The sequence below is a fragment of the Myiozetetes cayanensis genome, unplaced genomic scaffold, assembly GCF_022539395.1.
Source record: "Myiozetetes cayanensis isolate MyiCay16 unplaced genomic scaffold, myiCay2020 scf14, whole genome shotgun sequence".
NCBI lineage: Eukaryota > Metazoa > Chordata > Aves > Passeriformes > Tyrannidae > Myiozetetes > Myiozetetes cayanensis.
Genome location: NW_026087048.1, coordinates 14,711,682 through 14,725,663, shown reverse-complemented (window position 1 = coordinate 14,725,663; position 13,982 = coordinate 14,711,682). Strand labels below are relative to the sequence as shown.

General features: G+C 39.0%; 1 protein-coding gene across 2 annotated transcripts in view; it reads right to left on the bottom strand.

Moving 5' to 3' along the window:
• CHD2 (chromodomain helicase DNA binding protein 2) overlaps positions 1–13,982 on the bottom strand; it is a 70,448-nt gene that overhangs the window by 53,375 nt on the left and 3,091 nt on the right. For both annotated transcript variants that reach the window (XM_050309903.1, XM_050309904.1), the window contains exons 3-5: positions 13,195–13,280; positions 9,105–9,165; positions 225–3,406 (exon numbers count right to left, since the gene is read on the bottom strand). The gene's annotated coding sequence lies outside the window, so the exon portion shown is untranslated. The remainder of the gene's footprint in view (positions 1–224; positions 3,407–9,104; positions 9,166–13,194; positions 13,281–13,982) is intronic.

Sequence of the window (13,982 nt, the reverse complement as noted above, 5' to 3'; positions counted from 1 at the left end):
TCAACACGGCAAAACGGAGATTTAAAACAAATAATCATTTTTACAAGAAAAATCCGAGAATAAACACAGTAGAGGAGCATCCTGCAAACTTTCCCAAAGTAACACTGGATGCAAATAATCTCTGTATCTTATTGCGTCATCCCAATACAGCAGAAATCGGTCGAAAATCAAAGTACACAAAACGGCAGAAATCTAAAAATTATTATTATTAATTGCTCACCTACCTGATCCGTGCACCGCCGCCAGGACCAAGTCGATATTAGTTTCGGGTAGTGGAAAAACATTAGATCCAAAATACTTAAAATTATACCGATAAAATACAAATTTCAGAAAATGAAAAAAAATATATATACACTAATCCCAAAAATATGCTGCCGATAAAGCAAAAGAAGCAATAATTAGTACAAAAATGTCCGGGGGAAAAAGCTCATTAGGAGAGCGCACAAAAATGGAGGTACGCCATGGCTTCTAAGCTGGAAAAACAACGACCTGGGCTCTCTCCACGGCTTCTTCTTTCCAGCAAGGCACGAAAAGGGAGCCCTCAAAAGCTGCTTTTCTGCCCGAAAAAGGTCCACTTAGCCCCCGATTAGTGCCTAGGAGAGGCAAGGGGCTGTGGGGGCCCCCTGAGGCTGCCCGAAAGTTAGGGAAAGTTGCGTAAAGTGTTGGGGAAGGCACGGAGCTGAGCGCGCTCTCTCTAAGGCACAGCCGCCATCTAGAGCTCCTTCCCAGCTCTGAGCTCTGCCTTTGATTGACACTCTCTACATTTACCCCACAACTCAGGTGATGTACCATAGACCCACCCCTTCATTTCTACCAAAAAAAGAGAGAGCCTCCACCTAAAGGGTGCCTGCTACCCCACAGCCCTGGCTCTTCCCAACTACCCCAGCTCAGGGGGCATCTTAACCCCCTGTGGCTCAGGCACCCTTTGGAAACCAGAAAGAAATGGAATTTGTGCCTTTTGTTTTAAAGATTTGTTAAATATTTTAGTGCCTGGGCTAAAATTACTTCCTCCCTGGACAGGAAGTGGTGCTGTTACAAGCCATTTTGAAGGCATGGCAGTGGAGCTCACAGCCATGCAGGCACCAAACAGCCCACCCTGGGGGTCACCCCACCCAAGGGGAGCATCCCCCCAGTTCAGTGGCACAACCCACAGACAACAGCTCTTCTCTTCAGCCCCCAACACTGGCACCAGCAGTGAGGTACAGGAGCATCACCCACTCCCAATCCAGCCCAGTAGGGTCGACATTCCCCTCCAGCTCAACAGCGCCTCCCTAGTGGTTTTCCACACCAACTCAAATGCAACAGGCACACCATTTCCATCTGCTACACCAAGGCACTGCAGGTCAAGTCACTCCAAGCCCATCAAACCAGTTACTTTTAATGCACTGTCTTAACCCATTCATGGTCTGTAACAGATTTTAACATGACAAATTAATTTTAAAGCTGCGCAACAGCCAAGCTGCAGAACTGGAAATCAATGGGCATCTCCAACACAACCTCCTGGACTTGAGAGGATGTAACACTGAGGGAATGTAGGTGATGCAAGCAACCCCAACTGCTTGATTCTGACCACCATTTGTCGTCCACAAGCAAAACCAATTCCTCGAAGCACAAGGACATCTTGGTTATTGAAAAGCATCACAACAATACAGAGCCATCAGACACGGGGGGGACACCACTGGAAGGGAAAGGGGTAATGGGCTAGTCTGGGGTTCTACAGGGACATCCATGGCACAGCATCCCAACAGTCCAAAACCACTGGCTTCGACCAGTAGAACCAACATAGTCCTCTTCAACTCCTCCACACACACCTGCCATTTGCCTCATCCAACCACCCATCCTCTTTCCACAAAGGGTTCCATGAGGAACACTCCATTGCCACAGTCCATTTTAAAGAATTCAACAGTTATTAACAAAAGACCCCTCGTACCTCAACTGCAAAAACCAAAAAAACCACAATGCAAGACCATTCCAAGCAATTTCAGGTAACACTGAGGAAATCCACTCATCTGAATGGGGAATCCCTTCATCGTGGTCCCAGTATCCAACTTCCACCACAAAACAACACATGGCAAAACCAAGCTGGAACAAGTGTGTACCATCAAAATGGCTGGATGAAACAGGTATGAGCAACCATCATGGCAAAAATGGGTATTTGCAAATAAGTCTAAGCAAGGCAAATGGCTAAACACACAATGAATGAGGGTTTGTTTGGGTTTTCAAAGAGAACACCAAGGTTATCTCAGCACCAGGTGTGTCATCTTGGCCCTCCAGCACAAAACAAAGACAACTGTGAGTTTCAGGTAAAATACATAGAGAAAAGTGCCTACAGTTCAACTACTTGATCCACTACAAAGCTGGAAGGAAACTGGGGTTTTGAACATTAGAACCATTTTAAAATTCATTAGCAAAGGTAAACATGTCATCTGTAGCAATATCAAAAATAACCCCATTCTTTCTCCCCAAACACATGGTACAGTGCTGCCCTGCTAAGGCTACATGCAAGAGCAGGGAAGCAGGCTGGACACTTGCACAGAACAATTTTAAGACCAAAGAGACTGTTTAGGAGGTATGTTGTCAAAGAAGTATGTTGAAAAGTTTCTGTACCCACAACCGAAACATACACAACCAAAGAACACACCTAAAAAGTTAAACAAAACATTAAAGTACTCCTTTATTGTCATATTTTCCCAGCCTTCAATTTGTATCAATTCCATCTTACAATAACTTCACAAAGTTCAGCAGCAGGGCCCTGACAATAGGCCAAGTACTGAAAACCCCTCATATTAAGCACCTGAATGAACAAGCCAGCGAATAAAAATTCATTGGAAGTCATGGCAAAGTGAGCATAATTTGCAAATGAAAACCACATTTGAAATCAAGTATAGCACAAAATTTTGCCTTGCCTTCAGTACTTAGTAGTTTAAGTATTTCTCACTTTAATAACAACCAAAAATGTAACCCACTTCAATATCAACACAATAAAAATATTCAGCCAGAAAGGACAAACACAAAGTGTGAAAGAAACCAAAACCTTTTATTAAAAGTCAGTTTAAAAATTACATTTTCTCCAAAGGAGTAGCAACAGATCTTCAACCAAATTAATTTGCCTGTTATGCAAACACAATCTGAAAGGAAAATTCTGCCACCCAGTCCTTAAACGGATCCATCATTGGATAGTCACTGATTAATTCAAATGCAAAGTCCATTTTCATATGATGATCGCAACCCAGATCTTCTCTGGTTTATTAACATGAGAATCCACGTTTTAACATCCTTTTCTTGGACAGACACATCACAGCACTCATGCATTAGTCCATTTCCTCAACCTCTCAATCACCAGTGGAACTGCCATCTTGGTGTCTCATTCGTAGACTCCTTTTGACACTCTTCATCTGATTGGATTCTTTATGGAAAATTAAAAGAAAAATGCTGTTGGAATACACATCATAGTTTTAAACTAAAACATTCAACTACTGTATCTTCAAGATAATTCAAACATGTAACTGATGCTTTATTCCATATTACGTATTCTGTAATATCTGGTTTTAATCAGGAACAATGTCAAACCATCAGTTAGTCAAAAATATAAAATTTAACCAAAACTATAAAAAAGAGAGAAACAATTAGAAGTTCAAGAACCTTTGCATGCTCCATAAATTCCATTTGAAATTTCTTCAGTGTTAAACCACTAGAGACACCAATGGTGGGAAAGCAAAGATATTTGCTCTTGCAACCATCTTCATTGCACTGACCCATCTCCTGAAGCTGACATTGCTTAGTAAAATACCAAGGCTATTATAAGCCAAAATTTATAACTACTGTTCACACTCCTTTCTTCAAAGACACAGATCCATCAAAACCAATGTAACAGGCACAAAAACTGGTTTCTTATAGACAGATGGTGACTGGAAAGAAGACATTCCACCATCTTAACCCAGTTTTCCAGCTCATGAAAGACATACAGTGCAAAAGGAAATGCACTTACAAACAAATGGAATGACTGGTTTAGTTACTGGTGGGAAAGGACATTATCAGAAATCAGGTGAAAATGGTAACAAGTTACACCAGCTGCCTTTAGCAAGGCTCCTCATCCATATTCCAACTTTACTCGTCATAGAATAGCAACCAAGCCCACAGATGAATAAGAAACCAAACTGAGCAAATTACATCCACATGGGCAAATACAAACCCAATATCCCCATCTTTCCATCTTCCAAGAAATACAAGTTCAATTTACTTTCAGAAAAACCCTATTCCTCCTCCTCACATGCAAAACTCAAGAACGGGAAGTTACTAAGTATTAAAAACATCATTTTGAAACCAGAGCTGACTGTAGAACTGGCATGCAAAAGAGGTTTCAAAATGTCTTCATAATTTTGAGTATCTGCACTCCAACATCAATTTATTACTTTGAATATGTGTAAGTTTAACTTCATTTTAGTCTGAAAGCCAAATTCACCACTACCCTGTTTTCTGATAACCATGGGCTGATTCTGACAAGTGATGCAGAAATTACCCACTGCCCAGCAAAAACCAGTGGGGCCATCTAGTGGTCTCTGCCTTGGCATCCCAGTTTCCCCAGTCTCAAAAGGACCAGTTACAGCAAAGCAAAGAGCACTGGAACCAGTGCAACAAGCCCCAGTATGACTTTCACACCTGCCATGTGTCCTGTTTTCTTTTGCTCTACAGACTTCCTTGTTTAAAATATAATTGAATACTACAGCACACAGAAGTAGAATATGGGATCTGGTAATCCCCTTTGCACTTTGAACATGCGTAGCTCTAAGAGTATTCAACCCCAGGATCTTCATGTTCTCAAACTGAACATCCAAATTTACAGAAATGCTTTGTTTCAAGCACTCAACTCATCCTGAGTTAAGACAGGTATTAAATATTTTGGAAGATATTTTTTTCTCCCACAAACTGAATGAACAGTTTTGGGGCTTTCTTTGGTTTGGGGCTTGTCCCCCCCCCCCCCCCCCCGTTGTCATTAACCTAATTGCAAATCTATTTCGCTGTTTGAAGATGAATTAAAATTTTGCATGATTTTTAATGTTAATGCCTTGATCGAGGTATCAAACCATGAAAAAAAAACACCCCTATCACAAAGCTGTCAATTACTGTCACAATCAAACACTCAGTACTAACATAAGCACAGGGAAAACCCCATAAATAAGACCATTAAAATAATTTTAATATTCATATATGATTATATTTTTAATAAGTTTAACATTAGGAAATTTAATTACTGACATTAGTTTTCCCCACCTCTCAGAAAGGTAATTTAGTTACATATTAGTCACCCTTGAAAGGCTCTTTCCAGTAGGGTTGGCCTCTGCCTTAAGACACTCATGAGATCTGCCAAAACCAATTTAAGGGCAAATTTCCCTACCAGGTTCAACTACACTGGTTGTACCAAAAACTTTGCAAGTAACCCCATAACTTTCATCTTAAACTCTTCTCTCAATCTTGTAAAATAATTAGCAGTAAACAAACCTGCTGATGTATTATAATTAAGAACACATTCTTATTCTCAAAGTTATTCATACATCAAAAAGATGCCACAGGAATGGCCAAAATATTAATAGCAACCTCTACACTTTTGAAATCTACATTTGGTTTAAAAGATTTTACAGTGGTTGTTTACTTATGAATTAAGGCACATTTTCCTAAGAAGTTTCAATAATGTTACAAAAACATCTTCCTCCACTAAGACATATGGAGTGTTCCTAAACTGAGGTAGACACTGAAAAGCCCAATTTTTGTCTTAGATGACATGAGCCTTTCACTACTTCTGTAACATCAATTAGGCATCAGCCCATTTTTCAAGGTTCTGTTATCTACCAGTTCCTGGTTTGGCTTCCAAGCACAGAATTTTGGTCATGATAAATCAGGGACCTGGGCAGTCGTGTTGTAATGACAAACAGTAGTGACACTCCTTGCCAAGGGAGAGAAACCGTTCCCAACCTTGACTAAAGGTTCAAGGCAACAATTCTGAAACAAAATTTACAAAGATTTTCTCTTCAGTTTTTTGTTGCAATTGTCTGTTGCTCTATTAAAAGACCCCAGCAATGAAAGACATGCCTTATGGCCAAACCCATGGCTTCAGCCATTTGAGGTCCATTGAAACCTTATGTTCCTCAGGTGTGAGACTGAAACCCAACACACACAACACCCATGCATAAGACACCAACACATTTACCAAGTTTTCCAGAGTGAAATCTGAGGCTTCAACTTAAAAACTGAGGTAAACTCCCCTGGAAACAGAATTAACTCCAACAGAGAGAGCTGAATGGACAGAATGAGGTTGTGAACAAACCAAACCTCAAAGTCTCTGTTTCAAAGTTCATTAAAGCAAGGTTTTGTTCTCAAAGACACATCCCCAGTAACTTTTACACTGGAGGAAAGAGCAGACGTGTCCTTTATTGACAGCAAAGTCCATAATGAGTTACTGTTAGAGACTGCACAGAACATAAGTGCTCTGGACAGCCCTAATTCTGCTTTTACCTCCATTAGATATTCTCTAAGCACAGCAGAAAAGCACAAGTCATGTAGGTTTGGGTATTTTTAGCTAAGGCTGTTTGCCAGGTTTCTCAGATTTAGAGAGTAATTCCCGGTAAGATATGACTTTATTCACAGATGCACTCTTTTCTGCGTGTTATTTTTAAATAAAAAACTTTATTGCATTAAGCAAAGTATGTCACAACTTGAATAAAGCTCCCGGTGTTTTCAAGTATTTTCCCTCTTCTCTTAAAAAAATTGGGAAAAAAAAAAAATCAGTGCTTCAACTAAACATTATCTCTGCTAACCAGAGAGGGCAATACTAGATCTTTCAAGATCCACACATTTGGATGCTTTTTTGGTTTTTGAAGCAACTTCATTTGTAGACAACTGTTTCATTAAGTAAATTAAGGGTTTCACATTCACCTCCTTCCTTACGGTAAGGATTATAAACCAGAAAATGATGGAAGAATGACTTGGTGTGTAACTGAAAGGCCAAAGTCTTACTCAAGAAACCAAATCAGCTAATTTACAATCCAATGAGAAAACAAACACAAGTGCACATAGAAAGATTTAGGAGTCATATGAAGATTAATATAAAAATGGAACATGAGTCACATATTTTAGAGATTCTAGCAGATGATTGGGGGCTAGAAAGGCATCAGTGGATAGCATAGGAAAAGTTTTGAGGAAGGAGAAACATGGCAAGAAATATTCTGTTTTACACATACCTACAGTGGGAAAAATAATTTAAGACTTCTGAAGGAACAAAGTGATAAAACTTACAGAGCCCAGTAGTAGAAGAGATTAAATACTTGCTAAAAAGCATCAAAGCTAAGCTCATGTACATGCATTAAAACCTGAATTCTTTCAAGTTCATGAATTCCACTATTTTACTTCAAGACTGGAGCCCCTGGTGGTCCAGTGGTAAAGGCGCCGCGCTGTCACCGCGGAGACCCGGGTTCGATTCCCGGTCAGGGCCACTCCCGGGCAGGTGGAGGTCGTTAACCCTTAAAAGGCAATCCACCTACGTCCTAAGGACCTCGCTGCCACCGTCCAAGCTCGCTTGGCCCCGGCAGATGAACCTTAGGATTAAAGGGTGGGCTCAGTTCCGCGCACACTTTGTCTCACCTAAAAAAATCCAATGCGCAGGCTGGAAGGTGGAAAGACCTTCCCCGGATCTTCGCTCGCGAAGACTGGCCATTATTATTATTACTTCAAGACTGAACTCAGTGGTAAAATTGGTCCAAAATGCAAGGGATGCAGAAGCAGCACAAGGCCACACTAACATGGCAAGGTTTGCACCTTACCATGTGTACTCCTTTTCCCTTCCACTAGAGCTCTACATCAGTCTCCACATCATGGGAGCAGATGAGGAGAAAGCACAGGACTTTGGAGTACAAACAGGGAGCAGCTGCTGTTCAGCACCTGAGGCCGCATAGATGGCAGTGGCTGCTGGAGGGCTCTGCTAACACACGTAGCCATAGGACAGCTAAAAATCACTGTCATCTATCCACTAAAATAAGAGGATTTGTATCTCAGAACATTTTCCCAAGCTGCAGGCAGCCTAAGGAAGGCCTTGCTCAATCAGGTATCATGTCAGACTGAAAGAACTGGCTCTAAGAAACTGCTTCTTTTAAAGAAATGCATATATTCCAAGGCACAGTGCTACAGGAATAGAGCTTCCCACAAAAACAGTTAATCCATGTACACAAAAAGCAATGGATGCCCTAATTAAAAATGCAGAATCAAGGCGTTTTTGAATTTTAAGTAGACAGAAAGACAAAAGGACCTGTGTCTTTCCACAGGCAACTCCCAAGAAAGTCACAAAATGTGCCAGGGACAACAAAAGGTCAAGACCAAATTCCTTTTAGTTAAGGAAACTGGAAAAGATTCTGTTCCTATATTCATCCAGTATAGAACTGAATTAATTTTTCTACTCAAGCCTGCCAATTTTGTGTTTTGACTATATGAGGAATGATTTGAAGTCTATCAGCTAGTAGTTTAATTAAAAAAAAGAACCAGAAACAAACAGAAAACTGTAGTGGTATTACATATTTTGTGCAAAGCCAGACCTTTGTGAATGAAAAACAGCAACAGAGCAATTGTAGAACAGGAGACATTTAATGTCTGCTCAAAAACTCTCACTGATCCTGACAGAAGCATAAGGGCAAAACAAGATGCATATGAGAAGTTCTTCCTGCTATATTTTCCACACCATTTGTTACCCAAATCGTGTAGTACCTCTCTAGAGACTCATCTGTGCACCAACCCTTCTGAACCAGCAAACCTACGACAGAAAAGCTCTCAACAAAACATGGAGTCAAATCACAGGAGACCGAAGAACTACAGTCAGATGTGAAGGCTGTTCTGCAGTGAGACAGGGTGAGAGGACTATCCAAGCATTACCCATTTCCTAGAGCCCAGCAGGAATGATCCTGGGGTTTTTCTGAATCACATGTGCGCACACAGCCACGCACAAACGACCTTCACAACGTATTCAATCAACAGCTTCAGCCAGTTAAACATTATAGCCTTGTCTGGTTGATTGGGTTTTTTAAAAAGCTAAAAAGTACATCTTATTAAGAATAACAACTTACCAGTCCTTCAACCAAGAGCAGCTATTTTGCATATAGTGAGCAAATCAATTCCTCCATACATCTGTAGGGAAAATGGGATATTAGAACTCTTAAATTAAAATTAAAAATAATAAAGAAATCCTAAGGACCAAACATTAGCCTATGAGTATTACACAAGTCCTATCCCTGAATGAAAAAAAAACCCAAGTGTTACAGATCAGAGCATATGCTACAAAAGCCATTTTTATAAAAACTCTGAAGTATCACTAGGGAATGTGTTATCAAAGACCCTGTGCAAACCACCCAAGAAATTCAGGCCCTGTCCTGCACACAAATCCCTTGAGAAATTACCACAAAAAAAAAAAAAACCTTTCTTTTTAATTTTTTGAAAAGGATCAGGCAGGCATCAAGTGGAAATGAACTTTAGCAAACTGATCTGCCCTTCACAAGGTAAAATAAAATACCCTTTTTACTGAGAGCTGGTATCAGCTGGATGAAGGGCAAATAATGTAACGCACTTATCTGGAACAAATTATCTACTCTGTATCTCAAAATTATCCCTGTATGGGCAAGGTCCCAATGTGAAAACCTGACTCTGAAAACGCTTACTGGCAATCTGCATCAACAAAACTTTAATCACAGACACCTTAAACAACGGTTGTAAGATTAAACTAAGACGTAAAACTCTGAAGCAACTCATGAACTTCCTTTTTACTCTAAATTTGGACTGTGTGAAATTACCCACAAAATTTATCCTCCTGACGTGTATGAGCAAACTGCTTGTGATCTCTCAGAATCTACTTATATTAAAACCTAGCCTCAAATACATAAAAATTAATGGCCTTATCCAGTGACAGCAAACTGTGCAATCCTTTAAATTCTTGTCTTCCATTGGTTTCTACTCAGATGCACAGAAAAAAAAAACTGTGATGAACAGAATTGTCATTTCTTTATTGATGTAATTTGAAATTATTATTATGGAAAAAGATCCCTTAAGAAGGGGAAATGACAAAAAATTATATTAGTAAACTGGCATAAACATGTAGAATATACAAAAGAACGTTACATTTAGAGGTTTAAAACATGTATTTAAATGTGCTCCAGCAGCTGCTATTAAATGGAAGCACAGAACTTCTGCAAAGTGCCCATCCACCATTTTAGACGAAACACAACATGGCTGCTGAACTATTTTCATGTTTTGAATGACTGATGGAGGCCTCTTGGATGATCAATGAACCAGGTAAATACACTCACTTAAGCTCTTTAAATCTCCTGCTGCCCAGTACGTATAATTTCCCTTAAATAAAAAAGCCACTTAAAAACTACAATCTAATATATGAAGACAGGTAAAGTTAAAGATTGCAAGATTTTCAATTTACAGCTCTCAACCATCTTTAATAACTCAGAGCAGCTACACTTTGATCACCTGCATTCAAACTGGTTCCTGTTTTATTTAGAGTGAGCACACAGTTACGGCAGTTTCAAAGAAACTTTAATGACAATATTTAATATGGCTGTCACCACAGAGCAGCTTCTTCTAATGACAAAGACTCAACCGAGGTGTATTCTGACCTCAGCACCACTTTGCAAAAGCAATTTAATGTTTGCCAGAATGGTACCACTCAGCAGTAGTGACACTTCTCTACTTGCAAGTGAACAGGTGAACCAAACAATGAGTTTTGTAAAAACACCACCAAGATGTTGATAACACATAACATTTCATTCACACAAGTTATTTTTCCACTATTACAGAATATACCACTGTATTTTTGAGTTTTCCAATTTTAACATCCCAAAACCAATCATTACCAAACTACAGAATTCATCACAAAAGATGGAATTTATGCCCAGAGGCACAAACCATAGAACTTGGAAATATAGGTCTTGTCTGAAAAAGAATTTACCTTTCAGGTTAACACCTGTATTTCCTATATTTAATAAGCATCAAAGTCTTTTAATCAGACTATTTGCAGTAATTGTTGTAGCCCATGTAATTAAAAAAAAAAAATCCATCTCTCTCTAAGAATACACATGAAATTACTTTTTTAAGGTAGTCTAATAGCTGTGGCTTGTATTTATTTTAAAATTACAGATGCTGTAAGTACAGAACAGCCTCTGGCACACAGAACACACCCTGAATCAAAGGTCCAAGGCTCCTTCACCCCAAGACTGGCACTGCTGGCTCCAACCACCATGACAGTGTATCTCCTTTTACAGCAAGAGGTGAGGTCAGACACCCAAAAGCTATTACCTGATATTAGATTCTCTCTTGGGATTAATTAGTATTTTGACAAAGATGACGTATATCACCACACCAACACTCTTCCATATAAGATGTCAAAGCTACAAAAAGCAATTCTTTAAGAATAATGTAGCTTCATATCCCCAGAGGAACAGCTTCCTCTGCTGAAAAAGTTATTGAGAATCAACCAGAGAGGTTCTCCTGACCCCGTCAACCCTCATGAGCAGCTGCAGCCATAAACTTAAAAACTTTCCTCAAGTCCCAGTAGTGTGCATCAAACCTACTCAGGTCAACTTAATGTAGAGATCAAGCTGCCATGTGCTAGATAAACGTATATTGTTCTTACAGGAAAAGGCAGATCCAAAGAGCTCAGAAAAGTAACAACGGACAGGTAAAATTGCCTTTATTATAACACCTGTTCAGCACAAACAGCAAAAGTGCAACTGTTAAGACTGAAGTGCTCAATTTTGTATTTATCATGGAACATGCAGGTCACCCAAGATCTGCTCCTGACAAGTGGGTATTAATTTTAATATTTAATTTTGCTAATTTTGAAGAGCAGGTCAATTAAAAGTTGCAGCTTTAGACATTTCAGGATTTAACATTAGGAACACAAATCTTATGTCTGACAGGCTCAGTCTCATTGTCTTCAGACTGGTCTTGCCTTTATCGTAATAGACTCTGCAGTATCTGTGATTTTGACCCTCTAAACTGAAAATTCACATGGGATTTCAGATATGCTCTGTTGATCTTAAGGTATGAGATCATTTCTAAACACAAACTCGTAGTTCTCACAGATCCCATCAGACACTTACACAACGAAGTTCTAGAACATACTGACACATACATTTGCACATTAGCCGTGTTTGCTGTAGGACATCCACAATGATGGACATGTCCATTATCTATAAGTATTATTTGCATTCTACCTTACACATCAGCAGTGACTCTCTGCAGATGAAGGTTTATTACAACCTGGAGAGACATTTTTATAAAGCTTTGCAAAATTGGCACATGCCTTTTTAGATGAACAGGCTGAAGGCTTCATCCAAGCCAAAGAAAACAGCTGCACTCAGGTAGGGGTTCACAACTGTATTCTTTAATTATCACAATCAATTATGTAATTTTAAAAAGCAAATTATCAAGAGTATTTTTGGTATTCCTGATACAGGTGTCTTCGTGAAGACGCCTTACGCTTTGAGATCCTGAGTACGCACTGAGGTACCTGAGCACGGGAAGCTGCGAAAAGGAACCAGTTACGAGAGGCAAACAAGCTCTCCAACTTTTAATTACACAGTGGTGAAAGCCTGACTCAAAGGAAATGTGTTACTCTGATTCTGAATGCAGAATCTTAAAGTGTAGAAAGCTGATCTGTTTTTATTGCAAGGAGATAAGATACCTCATAATGCTTTCGGCTTTTAGAGTCAAATTTACACCAAAAAGAGAATTTCTAACTTTACTGTATAAACTATGTATTGGAAAGGAAAAGCTTATGAGTGTCCCTTGCTAATGAACAAATACCTTGAACTAAGGAAAAGCACTTCTTAAGTGTAGTTAGACAATGTGCTTAAGAAATGGCAATCCTCAGAGCACAGCCTGGCTTTACTACGTGTCAAAACGGTCACTGCAGTTTGTTGTAAGTTGTACGTGAGTGACCATAAAAATCTTTGAAGGTGCAGGAGACATGAACATTGCTGTAGTTAGTACTTACTAACAGTTTTCAAATGCATTGAGCTTGAAGGAAAATGAATTCAACAAGGTAAAACACTGGAGCTTAAATGTTTAATGTTTATTTTGAAAAAAAATTGTTTCCAGCATAATTAAAAAAAAAAAGACACAAGCAAAAAGCCACAACACAATATGACATACCTGGCAGAAACAGTACAGAATTTTGCTCAAGGTCTTTTTCCCAAGCAGTCATCTGAATATTTGGAAGGACAATATCCAGTGAGAACCTTTAAAGGAAAAAAAAAAAAAAAAACAAACCCAGGTTTGTCTGAAAACAAGGTATACACAGATCTTACCTACAGTCTTAATGTTCTTGACTGAAACTTTCTGAAAACACGTAAGGTGTCTTTCAATTAATATAAGTGCTACTTACAGTACAATAACAATATTCTATCCTTGCCAAGTGTTAGTCTTTATGTTCCCAAAAACAAGAAACAGGCCCCAAAAATCTCCTCTACAAATACCTGAAGTCTTGTGTTACTGATGTTACTGCTGCCAAATATGGAGTTCCAACAATATCCCCAACCGTTAATGCTACAAACTCATTAAGTACAAAATCCAAGCCATTTTGAAAGTTTAACGCAGGTTCTCAGTGGTGAAATGGGACATTTAATGAAATAGATTTATATGAAAATACTGTCCTTTTCCACAAATACAATGCATATATATGTATATACACAAATAGCAATCCACTTAGCAAATACCCTTGGTAAACTAAAATTTATACAGAAGTAGTGCATAAACATGACATTATTTGAAGACAGTCTATCTCTATGTGCAAAATAAAAAAAGCTTTCTAAAAGTCCAGATACTTTACAAAATGTATCCTCTCCATGTAAAAAAACAGATTTTTTTTTTCTTCCAATCTGCCCAGTAGCAAAAAGGCAAATTCCAAGAAAAAAAAAAACAAGGAAATGAACATACTATCA